The sequence below is a fragment of the Peromyscus eremicus genome, chromosome 13, assembly GCF_949786415.1.
Source record: "Peromyscus eremicus chromosome 13, PerEre_H2_v1, whole genome shotgun sequence".
Lineage (NCBI taxonomy): Eukaryota > Metazoa > Chordata > Mammalia > Rodentia > Cricetidae > Peromyscus > Peromyscus eremicus.
In genome coordinates this window covers 16,372,894-16,387,416 of record NC_081429.1, presented here as the reverse complement: position 1 = coordinate 16,387,416, position 14,523 = coordinate 16,372,894, and the positions used below count along the sequence as shown (strand labels likewise).

Here is a 14,523-nt window from a genome sequence, read left to right as displayed (position 1 = left end):
TCTGGGTACCAAGTGAGGTGGTTGGAAGCTGTACATAAGAGTCCTGTGAGTGGTTAGAGTTAAAGTGGGTCCTGGTGGAAGCATAGAACTTGGATTTGTGCAGGAGGAGGTGGTCAGACTTGAAAGGTCACTGATTGTGAGACCCAGGATAAATATGGCAGGTTATGTTAAAAAGGAGTAGGAGGTCAGGTGAACTCACTTGGCTAGACCCTGTAGAATGATGTGGGATGTCTGGGTACCTAGGGGAGGGATGAAGACAGCACAGAATAGACCTTTGGGTTGTTGTAGTTAGGGCACTTCCTGGCAGAAGACTACAGGTGGGCTATGGCAAATGTTTGGTGCTCAAAATAGCCTAGGATACAGCATATTGAACCCAGACTAGACCCTAGAGGACTACATGAGTGGTCTGGGAACTGAGTCAAGTCTCTCTCTTTTTGCTGTGTATATTTTTCCTTAGTGATCACATCTGCTCTCTTAATTAACAAAATGGATATCTATATGTCTTGGTCCAGTATTTAAAAACTTACTTTAATGATTTAATGAAATGATACCAAATATGAGAGGTCTAATAATAAACAATTGAAAATATATTTGTATTACCTGTCTTTGTCAATCCCCCTTTGATATATTATTCAGAAACATTTGTCAGAAATAGTTTGGGGATCACTGACATTGAGATAGGAATCTCACACTCACTGCCTTGCTGTATTAGAACATCAGAATCCAATGCACAACTTTTCTGACAGCATTTGTAATGCTTATTCCCTTAGTAAATAAATAAATATATTAATAGTTAGATCTACATATGGTGAATCTTACTTAAACTTCGTAATGAATTGTTGGATGAAACACACATCTTGAAAGGGGATATAGGAAAACTAAAATTCATTAAACCTATCCTTTAATTTCAAGACTAAAACTTTTTTTCAGTTAATGTATTTATTTCACAGGATTCAAATTAAATTAAAGCAGAAAAATTCGTGTTACTGAAAATAGAATTTGCAATAATTTTGTATTATTTATTTATTTTTTAAAAAGTTTTTCATTTTACATACCAATCCCAGTTCACCCTCCATCCCCTTCTCCTGCCACCCTCCTACTCTCCCCCAATCCCACCCCCCACATCCACTCCTCAGAGAGGGTAAGGCCTCCCTTGGAAGTCAACAAAATCTGACATACTAAGTTGAGGCAGGCTCAAGCTCCTCCCACCATATGTCAAGGCTGAACAAGGAATTCCACCCTAGGGAATGTGTTCCAAAGAGCCATTTCATGCATCCAGGATAAGTCCTATCTTTTGATGTATTTTTGGTTTGTAATGTTGTGGTAAACCACCATAATCAAAAGCAACTTTGGGAGGAAAATGGTTTATCTCAGTTTATAGTTCCATTTCAAAGTATATTATCAAAGGAAATCAGGGCAGTAACTTAAACAAGGTAGGAACCTAGAGGTAGAAGGTGATGCTGAGGCCATGGAGAACTCCCTACTGCTTGCTCAAGTGGTTTGTTATACACTCTAGAACCATATGCCCAAGGGTATGCTGGGACTTCTCACATCAATCACTAATTAAGAAAATTTGCTATAGAGTTGCCTACAGGCAGATATTGTGGAAGCATTTTCTTAATTGGGAGTAACTTTTCCCAAATAATTCTAACTAGCATCAAATTGACAATGTACTAGCATGGATTCCATTTTTGTTCAGAAGTTACTTCAGTTCATGGGAGCATGAAGTAATTTTATGGACAGATATACATGTTTTGCTTTTCAGACAAAATAAATAATGAGTATAAGTCAGTTCATATCTTGTGACCATCTTGGTCTTCTAAACTCCCTGTTCTTTACAGATTTCTTTGACATTTAAATTTAACCCTCCCACAAAATGTATGTCTGCTACTTATGTGTTGTGTCCTTTTACTTTAACTATAGTTTTAGAAAATTACTTTTCAGCAGTGCATTTATCAGAAATGTGTATATTTGTAGATTGACAGTTCATAAATCTGTACACTTGGATATTAATATTTGAATAGGATTCAATAGTTTTCCTTCAACATTCCATGAGAAAGAAAAGTATATACATTTTCCACTATTGCCAAAGATTATTGTAATCTGGGGCTAAATCCCACCCTATGAACTACCTTTTTCTAAGGATGCCTGTCTTACTCAAAAATGATGCACCCTTTTCTGAGGGTTCTATGAATGAAATGATAGAAAATGTGGGATCCAAAAGACAATTTGCTTGCTTCAATTTTTGGGATAATTTTACAGGTTTCTCTCAGATAGTTTTTATGCCATGGGATGGAATGAAATGTTTGTTGCCATTTAGTACATTTTAGTTTCTCTCTCTACCCAACCCATACTCCTTTACATGACAGCATAGTTACTATGAGCATTTCATAATAAACCAACTTAGTGTACACATAATCATAAATTTCATTTTATTGGAGAAACTATCTTAAAAGAATAAAGAAAGCATGTGATGCTGGAATCATATCTTATAATGGAAGTTAATAGAGCAGTAACCAGACACAATGTTAGAAATCTGACAGAGTAAGAAAAGAACATATAAATCAGTGATTAGAATTTTGAGGCTGGGAAGTAGGCTCGGTGGATAAAGCACATGCTGCATAAATGTGAGGATCTAGGTTCAGATGCCCGGAATGCCTAACAAAAACATGTCAGATGATATAGTAAACACCTGTAACCCCAGCATTCAGTGTGAGGTGGGAGAAACAGACAAGGGAATCTCTGAAATATCCCAAGCCAGTCGCCTTGCCATAAGAAGCAGCGAACAACTCCACTTCTCAAACAAGGTTCAAGGTGAGGAACAACAACACCTAAGGTTTTCCTTGGCACTCAATGTACACTATATGGTACACATCTGCCCACACTCGTATATAGACACTACCATAAAGATTTAAAAAAAATTCTGCACCAATTTTGTCAGAGTCTAAAAATGCAAATAAACTCTCTGGTAAGTGTTTCTGTAATTTAATTAAACAAGATACTACTTGCCAAACTGTCACAGACTCACTTGGTTTGAGCTAGAACTAAGTGATTTGTGATTCTTGGAGGACATTTATTAAAGGCTTGTGAAGAAAGCTGCTACTATCAACTTGGGGTATAATCATGTATGTGTGACTCTTGGTTAAGAAAAAAAAAAAAGAAGCTGACATTAGAAAGAAATCAAATTGAATGAATATATTGTTGCCCTATCTAAGAAAATAACTTTTGTTTTTATTGTTGTTGTTAATTTGAACAAAATCATGCTGACTTCTAATATTAGATCTCGTATAGAAAACATTTGAGTATATTCTTGTGCACCATTCAAAAATCATACCTGGTATGGTTTAGTGAGGGTTAGTACTGTGTTTTTCTTTTTAGAGAGCTTATGGTGGTAATGTGTAGCATTTTTACTTAATTTCCAAAATTAATAACTATATTGATAGTCATGTTTATGGTTGTGATATATACTTTTCCTAATGAATTTTAGCTGATTGCTTTCAAAATATATTTCTACTTGGAATACAAGAAGTAATCCTTATTTTCTATATTTTGTTTTCTGGATGTTCTATTATATTTTTGAGGCCATTGCATTCAGTCACCAAGACATGACTTTGTATTAAACATGTTTGGCATTGCACATGTTGTCTTATATCCACTTAACAAGCTGACTAATCTTTTTCTAAATCTTCCTCTTCATTAACAGTTCTTCACATCTAGGTGTCTATTGGTCCAGATGACTCTATCTCATAATGCCCCTTGAATAAAAGACTTCTTTCTTACTGATGTTCACTTGGCCCAGATTTTTTTTTAATCATGTTCCACTTGCATTCTTGAAGTTCCTCCTTTTCTTTCTGCATCTCTCTTCTCCCCATCACTATACAAAGTGACCAGGAGAGTCACATTATTGAAATTTCTCAATATTATTAGACATTTTTTCTGATAAAAATTTAACATGACCTATCACTCTTTGTAAATCCTACAATAACAATTTTTCTGTATACATATTATGTGTTTTTTCCACAATTCCAACTCTTCTACTATAAAATTTATTTTTTAGACTGCTACAGCTGAATAACATCTTTAATTGAGAATTACAAATAATAAATATGAAAATATTTTGATTCATTACTAGAAATATAATTACACTAAACATGTTTCCATAACTGTTGTATGTTTTATAAAAGAAAGAATACTTTTCAATATTAATTTGATAAGAAAAGTAGTATATACTTTACAATCTTTTACATGTATTAAAAAAGGACTCCCGGATCCTTCCACATAATTCTAGAATTGATTCTTTAAGATATATTTTTAGTTTTCTTATGATAGAATCCTGGACACACAGAAATTTAAAATTAGAAAAAAAATGATACTCTCAAAGTATCTTAAAATTCATTCAGTTATTAGGACAAAATAATATATGTAATAGGATATCATAGGCTAAATATAATAAGAAATATAAAAATCTATTAATTGATTTTTCACATCTTATTATATTAAAATTGGTTGGCCTATCTTTAAATTAATTTTAATATTTTACCTGAAATTACACATTTGTCCTCTAAATAACATTATAGCATTCTGTTATACAATTTATCTGAATTTTGATGTATTTTATTAGAAATCAATGATAGATAAAGTCTTCTAAAGTTGCAATAGTTTGCTAGCTAAGATTATTTCACTGGGAACAAGTCATGACATTGGTTGCTACATTAGACCTCTCACCCACATTAGAATGACACTGATATCTTTGCAAAATTTTTATCATGAAACTTCCTTTAAATGACCTTCCTTTGAAGTACTAATTACCACACGTGGCATCTGTCCAAATAGAGTTGCCATCCTGGGAGAAAATGGACAGCGAAGTTTGTAAATCAATCCCAAGATTTCTTAGCTATACCAACCAAAACACAGTTTGCATTGAAATATATGTATGTGGGTCCTATACATTTTATTTTTCACACAGAATTTTCAAAACATGTGATTGGACTGTAAAGTCAGAAAGAAAGCAAAACAAGCCAGCTTTCAAAACTGGCACATTCAGTGTGCTGTTTCTACAAAATTTCCAGTATGGCAAATATCTGTTGCAAGGAGATGCTTGAAAAAAATGTATAACAAGCTACAGGGACACAGCCTCCAAGTTGGAGAGCACATTTCATGTCTTTTTGATCAAACAGGAAACAACATCTGAAAGCCTATTGTGTTCAGAAGGAAGACTCTTTTCACAATTTTCTGACTCTGAACCACAACAAAGATGTTTATGTCTCAGATAACTGTGAAGCTTCTTAAGCTTGCAGTCTCTAACACTTGTTCATTATCACTAGAGTGAAGCATTTCTAGTGATTCCCACGATTATAAGCTCCTTGAAGTTAGAGATTATGGTTTTCTGTCTAGAGATTTCCCCAAATTACTAAATATAATGATTTAAAAATAAATGTAATTAAGCTGAACTGAGTGTGTAAGCTGAAGTTTTATGGTCATAGAGACTATTCTATCTTCAATCCCTAAGAAAATTATTATTTAACTAAGATATAAACTATCATTTGTGTTGTAATAAAAAACTATGAGAATGTGCAAAATTTATTTTAAACCACATTGTCTAACATTAGAGTGGGATTTGATAATCACAACAACTTCATATAGATAAGTATCAACAACTTAATATTTAAGTGTCAACTTCAAGGATAAATAGACATTCTGTCACATTTTGGAAAATATTTTATATGAATTTAGTTTTAGAGTAGAATAAATATTGTTTACATTGATGCATTGTCACTGTAAGTTTTGCTATAGGCCTTTAGGCTGGTCACTAATATTTTAACCTAATAAGTCAAGAAAAATAAATTGTCATGATTACAGTCTCACTTTGTATAATGTCCATCTACATTACAACAATATAAGAAATTGAATTCGGCCAAATTGCCTGAATTAGTAAAGAAACAATTTTAACTTATTAACATTAAAGTAAAAGTTACTATGAATGATTTTATGTGGTTAGATAAACAAAATTACTGATAAATAGTATCATTACCAAAGTATAAATATCATTATGACATTCTTGGATATCATACACACTTATTTATTATATTTAATTCACATGGAACTTTATTAGGATTCATAGATACTCAACATTGAGGTCAAAAGTAGAACCATTTGAAGTAGCATTGATATAGATTGGACAGGTTCAACCTTAGTCCTCCCTCAGGACTAACAAACTGTGTCTTTATTCTAGGCAAAGTGTTTGTTAATTTATTCCATCCAGTCAAGGTTAGGAAGTAACAAAGTTACACTTGTACAGAACAGAACAACTAGAGGATTCACATAAACCAGAAGTCCAAAGGACTTATTAACTAGCGTTTTATTCCACAGAGGTTTTAAAGAAACTCACTACATTGCTTAGAAAGGAAACTTCTTAAATCTTACAAAAGGATTTAGATTGAAAACTCCAAATGTAGGCACGTTTAACTTTTTCTGCTCTAAGCGCTAAACTTTATGACATTAAATCAGAGTTAGGATGGAAGGAAAGTTCGTTTTCAGCAGGATAAATGCAATCAGTCTAATGAAATCTTCCAAGAGACAAGAAAGATAAGAAATTATTTGCTCATTATGCTAAGTTAAAGGGGGATTTAAGGCCTATGAAAACAAAACTGATTAAAGCATATCATTTGTCTACTTAGGGTTGTGAAGCGCTGAATCCTACCTACCATTATATGTAAGTCATGTATATTGATTGAAGGTGAAACAAACATAATTTTTTGTATGTGGTAAATATGTTTCCTTTGTTTCTTACCTATGATAATTTACAAGGGTAATTCATACAGCAAATGTCCATTTAAGAAAAGGTAGCTCACTGTACAAGGCAGACAGAAACTTTTCCTTTGTAACTTACTAGTATATAAAACAATGAGAATAATCTCAATGACCTCTTTTTAATGGAACTTTTAATAAATCCAATTGTAACGATGTTTACAATATAAAATGCTGGCTTGACAACAGAGAAAAAGGATTTTTTTGTTATTTTACCAGATTTTCCCAATTAGTCAATTAGAGGGAACTCACAGGGATGTAAGAATTTAATCACTGTTCAGCAGTGCTTCGGAATCCATTCATCCTTGGGAAGGGCTCTGACTGTTCATTGTGATCATGTGTAAAGATTCACAAAGATCCCAAAATATTGAAGAAAATGTGTGAAACTGAAATCTAAGACGCCAAAAAAGAAATAGACCATTTATTTCTGACTGAGATATGGATCAACATGTTTCCTAACAGTTGAGAGATCAAGTGGTCAAGAAGTGTTATTAATTCTATGTGAAATATAGTGTGCCCTGGTAAAATAAATAGTTTATATTTTCCACATATTTTATATGATGACCTATATTTAAATTATGAATACAGAACTGTTGAAAGCTGAATGTTTCACAGGCTTTTGAAAATCACAATGTAATGTGAGTGATATGGATTTAAATAATTTAAGTAATTCCTTCTGGTATTGTGTCACATTTATTTTATAGCTTAAAATGAAAATAAAATTCTTTAAGAGGATATTTTTAAAAGTTCCTATTTGAAGCTGCTCTGCTCTGTTTGGTACATATATATGTTATACACACATGTATATGCATTTTGTTTATTCATGTCTTCCCATATTTGGAAAGTATGTATTTCAGTACATATTAAGAAATATATAGATTCTATATAATTTTAAAAAAAATCACCTTTGCTGATTATCAGTTTTGGGAGAGATGTTTTCTATCTTAAATTCCCATACACACTGGCAAAATATTTATACTGATAAAAGTACCAATAACTAAAGAACAGTACACCTTTGATTGCTCTTATTTATACCCTTGAATATGATGAGTGTTGTTTTCATTTTTATATCTAATATTTTTAAAATGTGTGTATGTGTATGAGAAAAAGGAGAGAGAGAGAGAGAGAGAGAGAGAGAGAGAGAGAGAGAGAGAGAGAAGAGAGAAAGAGCATGAGAGAGAGAGAATATGATCGCCGGTGACTGAGGAGATTAGAAGAGGATGTCAGCTCTCTTGGATCTCTTGGAACTAGAGTTACAACAGCCTATGAGCTATCTCAAATGCCGTAAACTAAATTCTGGTTCTCTGCGAGAGCAGCAAGAATTCTTCACCACTGAGCCATGTCTCCAGCCCTTTCTTAGTATTTTAAGGTACTGTGATGAGACATCAAAGTCCAAAGAGTGCAGTTTCTATTGTAAAATTAAATAAAATTAATTAAAATGTTAGACAAGGTATTTATTGTCTGTATTTCTTTCCAGTAAAACTAACACTTAATCTGTCTCTTTCTTATACACTGTGCTGTTTGAGGACAATATGCACCACAGTACATTCAGATAACTTTCTACACAAGAGTCACTTGATTGTAAATCAAAGAAATTCTGCAGCCCAGAGGTGATCTGCATATTTAACATGTGAGGGTGGTGTCAAGAAGCTGATGTTTTCTAATGTGATTTGCAATATAATCTATAAAGAATAACACTTTGTATGAATATGTATTTCTATATGTCAACTCTACTTACTAAAATAATAGTGAATTAGAATTCTCCACATTAATACAATGTACTTTACACTTAATTTCTACTCTGACAGAATATCCCCATTCCATTGTTTGTTATTTTGGTCATTTTAATAGTTCCTATATGGTTCTTTGCATACACAAAAGTATAACATAGAATTTAAATCTTGAGAATCAAATATTTTAAGATTTGAACCCAATCACATCTTTGCTTCATACTTTTTCCAAATATAGAGCCAAGTCAGCAGTATTGCATCGCTTGGGAGCTTGTTAGAATCTGAATATCCAGGGTGGCTCTCGGTAAGCTGTTTTGTAAGCCCTCAAGATACTTGGGATGCATTCAGTTTTTTGGGATCCAGGTCTCTGGGATAATTGGACTGAGGAATGGTGCTGTAGAATAATTGGACTAATACTTTAGGATATTTCCCACATTAAGGCTGGCAGATCTTAAGTGGGAAAATGAGTCTGATGCTACTTAGCCAGGCTTCACAGATTACACCCCGCTTTTCTTTGCCTGGGCTAATTGTTATAAGGCCAATGTGGTTTATTTCACAGCTTATCCAATTGTCGGACCATTACATTTACGTATCCTCAAAGACAACCCAGAGAGTTCTCTAATTCTTATAGTTCATGATAGGCTTTAAATTAACTAGATAACCTGAAAAGATAAATTTCCTGGCAGGAAGAATCTGATACTTTTCTATACACCTAATTGTTCAGAAAGATTAGCCAGCCTTTTCCTCTACTGGAAATAAAGACAAGGACACCAGGGTCTACTTGCAGCTCTAAGCTCACAGGGGAATGGAAGTTATGCTAATATTATGCAGAGGATGCTATGCCACTGTTTTGAGATCTGCATCTAAATCATATATTTCATGTTGCCTGTTTTTATTTAGGGTCTTTCACTTATCATTTGAAAGGTAATATGAGAAAAACCAATTTTCCTTTTACTTTTTTTTTTTGCCAGAATACAATATAAATTCTCTATGGGACAATGAAAATGTGTGATGATCAATTGACTTTGTTTTTGAATGAGAATATCAGGTTTTTGGTCAGTGTTACTGTGTGTGTTGTGATAACACTGGTGCCATTTGCTATGGTGAAATATCTCCCATTGATATATGCATACTAGAGGCTACATGTTAACTTTCGTTTCCCTTTTCTTTTTATTTTTCATTTTTACATTTTACTCTTTTTTGTTTGAATGTCCCAAATCATTCTTGCCTTGACTGGCTCGCTGTAGATATATACTTGGCTATCACAAAACTATTCCATACTTTGGCTATTTCTACTGTGCTTGCTTAATTGGGTAGTCAGGGACTCTTTGAAATCCTGTACCATCCCACAGTACCACAACATTCTTTGGGGTCTTCCAGAAAATATTGAACATAGGAAAACTCAACTAAACTAAATAGGATTCTGCTTTTAATAGAAAAAGACTAGTTGGTACAGAACAGGAATATCATTCAGATCACTGGGAATCAGAAAAATAAAAATGAGTGAGGCCATGCCAGCTTAGAAGATGAAATCAAAAATGTCTCCCTGTGAAAGTTTGATTGAAAAAAAGACTCCCATATGCTCAAGTATGAACACTTGGTCCCCAGTTATTATTACTGTTTGAGGAGGTTATAGGGAAAACATCACGGGGAACGGGTTTGGAGAGTTCATACCCCGTCACACATTTGGAGTTATTTACCTATGCTACATTTTTGTGTTTGAAGGTATGATCTGACACCTGCCTGCTCCTACCACAATGCCTGCTGTATGCTGCTGTGCCTCACCTCCATGATAGGCTCTTAACCCTATAGAACTCTAAGTCTAAATAAACTCTTCCTTGTTCAGGAATCACAACAACAAAAATGTCACTGATACAGATGTTGATATCAGAGAGCAGTCTCTTGTTATGAAAAATCTGACCATGCTGTTTTGGGGAGGAACACAGAGGACTTTGAAGCCTTGGACTAGAAAACAAGCTTAAGGCTCTATGCAGAACTCAAAGGACCACCATAGTAGCATCCTAAGACAGTAGTACCAAGAGCAAAACAGTCTGCAGAGGCCGGGCCCAAAAGGTTTCAGAGGAAAGTAAGACCTTCAACAGTAGCAGGGCTAGAGGCCATTCTTGTGATGGTCTAGGAAAGAATATAGTTGTCTTCCGCCTTTGTCCAAAGAACTTCCCAGAGGATAAATTAAAATATAATGGGCTAGTTTCTTGGTGGAGGAAATCTGAAGCTAATATACTGCTGATTTTCTCACATAGTTGTTATGGATGATATATATTCATGTCTACATTGTTAAAAAGAAAGCAGGCAGAAAGACATACAAAATGTCCATTTGGAGAAAAAAAAGGAGCACTAGGAAATTTTATGTTAGAGCCATGGCATGTGTTTCAAGAGAAGAGAATTGAGTCACTAAGGAGAGACTGCCTTTGCCCTGGGACCAAAAGAAAAGTGCCCTGAGGAACTCACTCACCTAGAGCCACATGTAGGATGTAGAATCAGTTCAATAGAGATATTCTGTTGCAGGCAGCAAAACTTCAGGGTCGAGCCTTCTAAGTCCTTTAAAAATTAGCCCTAGATACTCGACATGGACCTTCAGGACTGGAGTCTGATCTGCTGGTTTTCAGTATTGCTTTGGTCCAGTATTTCTTCACTATACTCTCATTCCTTTGAAATGGTAATGTATGTTCTGTGCCATTAGATGCTATAAGTATGAAATTTGCTTTTTGATTTTTGCAGTGTTACATTTAAAAGATTGTCTTGAGTCTCAGAAGAGACTTTAGGACTTCAAACTTTTAAAGTGTTAATGCCAAGACTTTGGGAGTGTTCAAAAATGAAGAAAATGCTTTTTTTTTTTTTAAATGTCCATGAGCCTGCGGGTTCAGGGAGTGGAATATTCAGCTTTGAATGAGAACTGTACACTGTAGTCCTGGAAATTTGACTTGGTTCACAGTAAGTGGTAGTGTTTCGGGAGGTTTAAGTGTGCAGCTTTGTGGGAAGAATTATATCACAGAGAACATATTTTGAGATTATATAGACTCTACCTAATATAGTTTGGTGTCTGCTTTATGCTTGCCATTGAATATGTGACCTCTCAGTTTACTGATCCTGCACCAAGCCTGCTGATTGCAGTCACTCTTCCTTGTCATGATGGACACCTACAGTTTTGAAACTTCAGACCAGAGTAATCTCATTCTTCCATAAGTTGTTCTGGTCACAGTGTTTTATCACAGTAACAGAACATTAACCGACACACTTCTTGAGTAAAGTAGAAACAACTCTCTTTGCTGTTGAAAGACAAAAGAGGAAAACAAAAATGAAACAAGCCTGGGTATTTGCAGAGAGAAGAGGTTGGAGAGGGACAATCTGATGTCATTTGATGAGGACTTACTCCCCTTACGCTCTAGCAGTGTGAGATACAATGGATAGGTTCCTCTTTTTAACAAACTCAGTGAGATTTGTTCCTTCCAATGAACATACCAGATTCAATTTAACTCAATTTACCTTTTTATTTAAAGCAGTTACATTGATTTTTATAAACTAGGATGACGAACCTACATCATATATCGACTCTTATGTGGTCAATGAATTTTGAGTTTAAAATATTTAAAAAGTAGTTTATGAACTATAGGAATTCTTTTCAAAGGATTTTCTGTATTTTTTCTTTAAACTATTTTAAGGCATCTTTAAAAATCACTTTCTCTCTTAGTTGTAATTGTGTTCCTTTTGAAACAAACAGTAGAGTTTGAGCCCTGCCTCCTCACTAGGTGCTCAGGTCCTGCTTTGCAATGGATCTGCAGTAGAGACTTCACTCTCTTCCCACCAGCAAAGCCCTCCAACCCCAAGAACCTACAGATCTTCTTTGACCTGGACCTCGCTGGGGAATGAATTGGTCAAATTGTTTTAGAATTGTTTGCAAATATTATTCCTGGAAAAAAAAAGTGTGCATTGTGTACAGGAGAGAAAGACACTGGGTCCATAACTGGGAAACCATTTTATAGGATGCCCTTCCCACCAAAATATTTTAAAAAATATGATTTATGGTGGAGACTTTTCAAATCAGAATGGGACAGGAGGAGAAAGCATTTATCATGAAAATTTTGAAGATGAAAACTTTCACTAAAAGCACAATCAAGAGAGTTTGCTGAGCATGGCAAATACAGGCCCTAATACATGTGGTTCTTAGTTCTGTATCACAACAGATCCAACTCTTTTTTTTTTTTTTTTTTTTTTTTTGGTTTTTCGAGACAGGGTTTCTCTGTGTAGCTTTGCGCCTTTCCTGGAACTCACTTGGTAGCCCAGGCTGGCCTCGAACTCACAGAGATCCGCCCGGCTCTGCCTCCCGAGTGCTGGGATTAAAGGCGTGCGCCACCAATGCCCGGCACAACAGATCCAACTCTTAACTGGGGTGGGGAAGGTGGTATTTGGTCAAGTCATTATAGGACTAAGGGTGGCAAGAATGTTTGACAATGTAGAAGTGAATGGTGAAAAACCTGCCTATTTATTTGTTATTTCCATATTTGGAGAATTGATAATGGAAATGATTGGGGGATTATAGATGAAATTTTCTTCAGTCCTGCCTTACCCAGAAGTCCAGACAAATCTCTCCCACCTGGGGTCCCACAGCCACTTATAAAATAGTCACTCAGAGGCTTGTATTAATTATGAACTGTATGACCAACGGCTTCAGCTTCTTGCTAGCTAGCGCTTTCATCTTAAATTATCCCATTCCTACAAATCTATATGTTGCCACGTGACCCTGGAGTTAGCAATGTGCTGGCATCTTTTTGCTCCTTTGGTGGTAGCTGGCATCTCTCTCGACTCCACCCTTCTCCTTTCTGTATCTCTGTTTGGATTTCCCACCTAGCTGTAAGCTTTCTTGCCATAGGTCAAAACGGCTTTATTTATTATCCAATGGGAGCCACACATATTCACAGCACACAGAAAGACATCCCATATCCCACAACTGGGAATATTCCTCCAAAGATGGCTCTGGGGATAGCTCAAGGATGCAGATACAGATTTAAAAGATGTAGACAAGATTTTATTAAAAACTGAAGACTTGCTGGGTAGTGGTGATGCACGCCTTTAATCCCAGCAATCAGGAGGCAGAGAAAGGTAGATCTCTGTGAGTTCCAGGCCAGCTTGGCCTATAGAGTGAGATCCAGGACAGGCACCAAAACTACACAGAGAAACCCTATCTCAAAAAACCAAAAACCAAAACCAAACCAAAACAAAACAAAACTGAAGAATTAAAAATTATTTTAAATTTTTTTTTTTAAATCTCAGAACTGGAAGATGGCTACTAAAGACATGCAAAGGTTTTAAGGTATGCAGATAGTTCAACAGCTTTTGTTGAGACAGCAGATACATCCAGACTGCAACCCATATCCTTAAGCTGTTTACTGAGTATTGTTGCTTGTAAATTGAAGATGTCAAATTGGCAAGGAGCAATTGGTATTTCTTTGGAGGCTCTTGACATGGACCCTTCAAACACCGAAGCACTACACTGCAAAGTGCAAGGAATGCAAGATTTAAAAGAATATGATCAAGCATTGGCAGATTTTAAGATGGCACAGGAGATAAGCCTGGGAGATAAAGCTTTCCAGGTAGAATTGTTTGATGTCAAATAAATAATAAAGGCATAGAAAGGTAAAAACAAAGGCAATGTATGCAAAAATGATTGCTTAATGAAGATTAAACCTTGCTTAAGTATTACAGATTGATTATATAAAGGATAATGTAAGTTCCTGTCTACATATGATGTCTGATGTGTTTCTCTGGAAATTTTGTCATCATTGTTTATGTAGAAGTACTAGCATATGTTCCTTCTTAATAAAGTGTTGTTGAATAAAATGAATCCCATTAAAAAATTCTGTCCTCATTTTAACCAAGAATGTTCTCTAGCCAAACTTTAAAGTCTCCCAAATTTTAGTATTTGTTAACCATCTAGCCTGTCACAACTATATGTATAAGTACTAGACAT

The 14,523-nt window shown here is 35.0% G+C and overlaps 1 pseudogene; it reads left to right on the top strand.

Annotated features, from left to right (window-relative positions):
- Positions 1–2,654: 2,654 nt before the first annotated feature.
- Positions 2,655–14,228, top strand: LOC131923628 (peptidyl-prolyl cis-trans isomerase D-like; annotated as a pseudogene).
- The last annotated feature ends 295 nt before the right edge of the window (positions 14,229–14,523 follow it).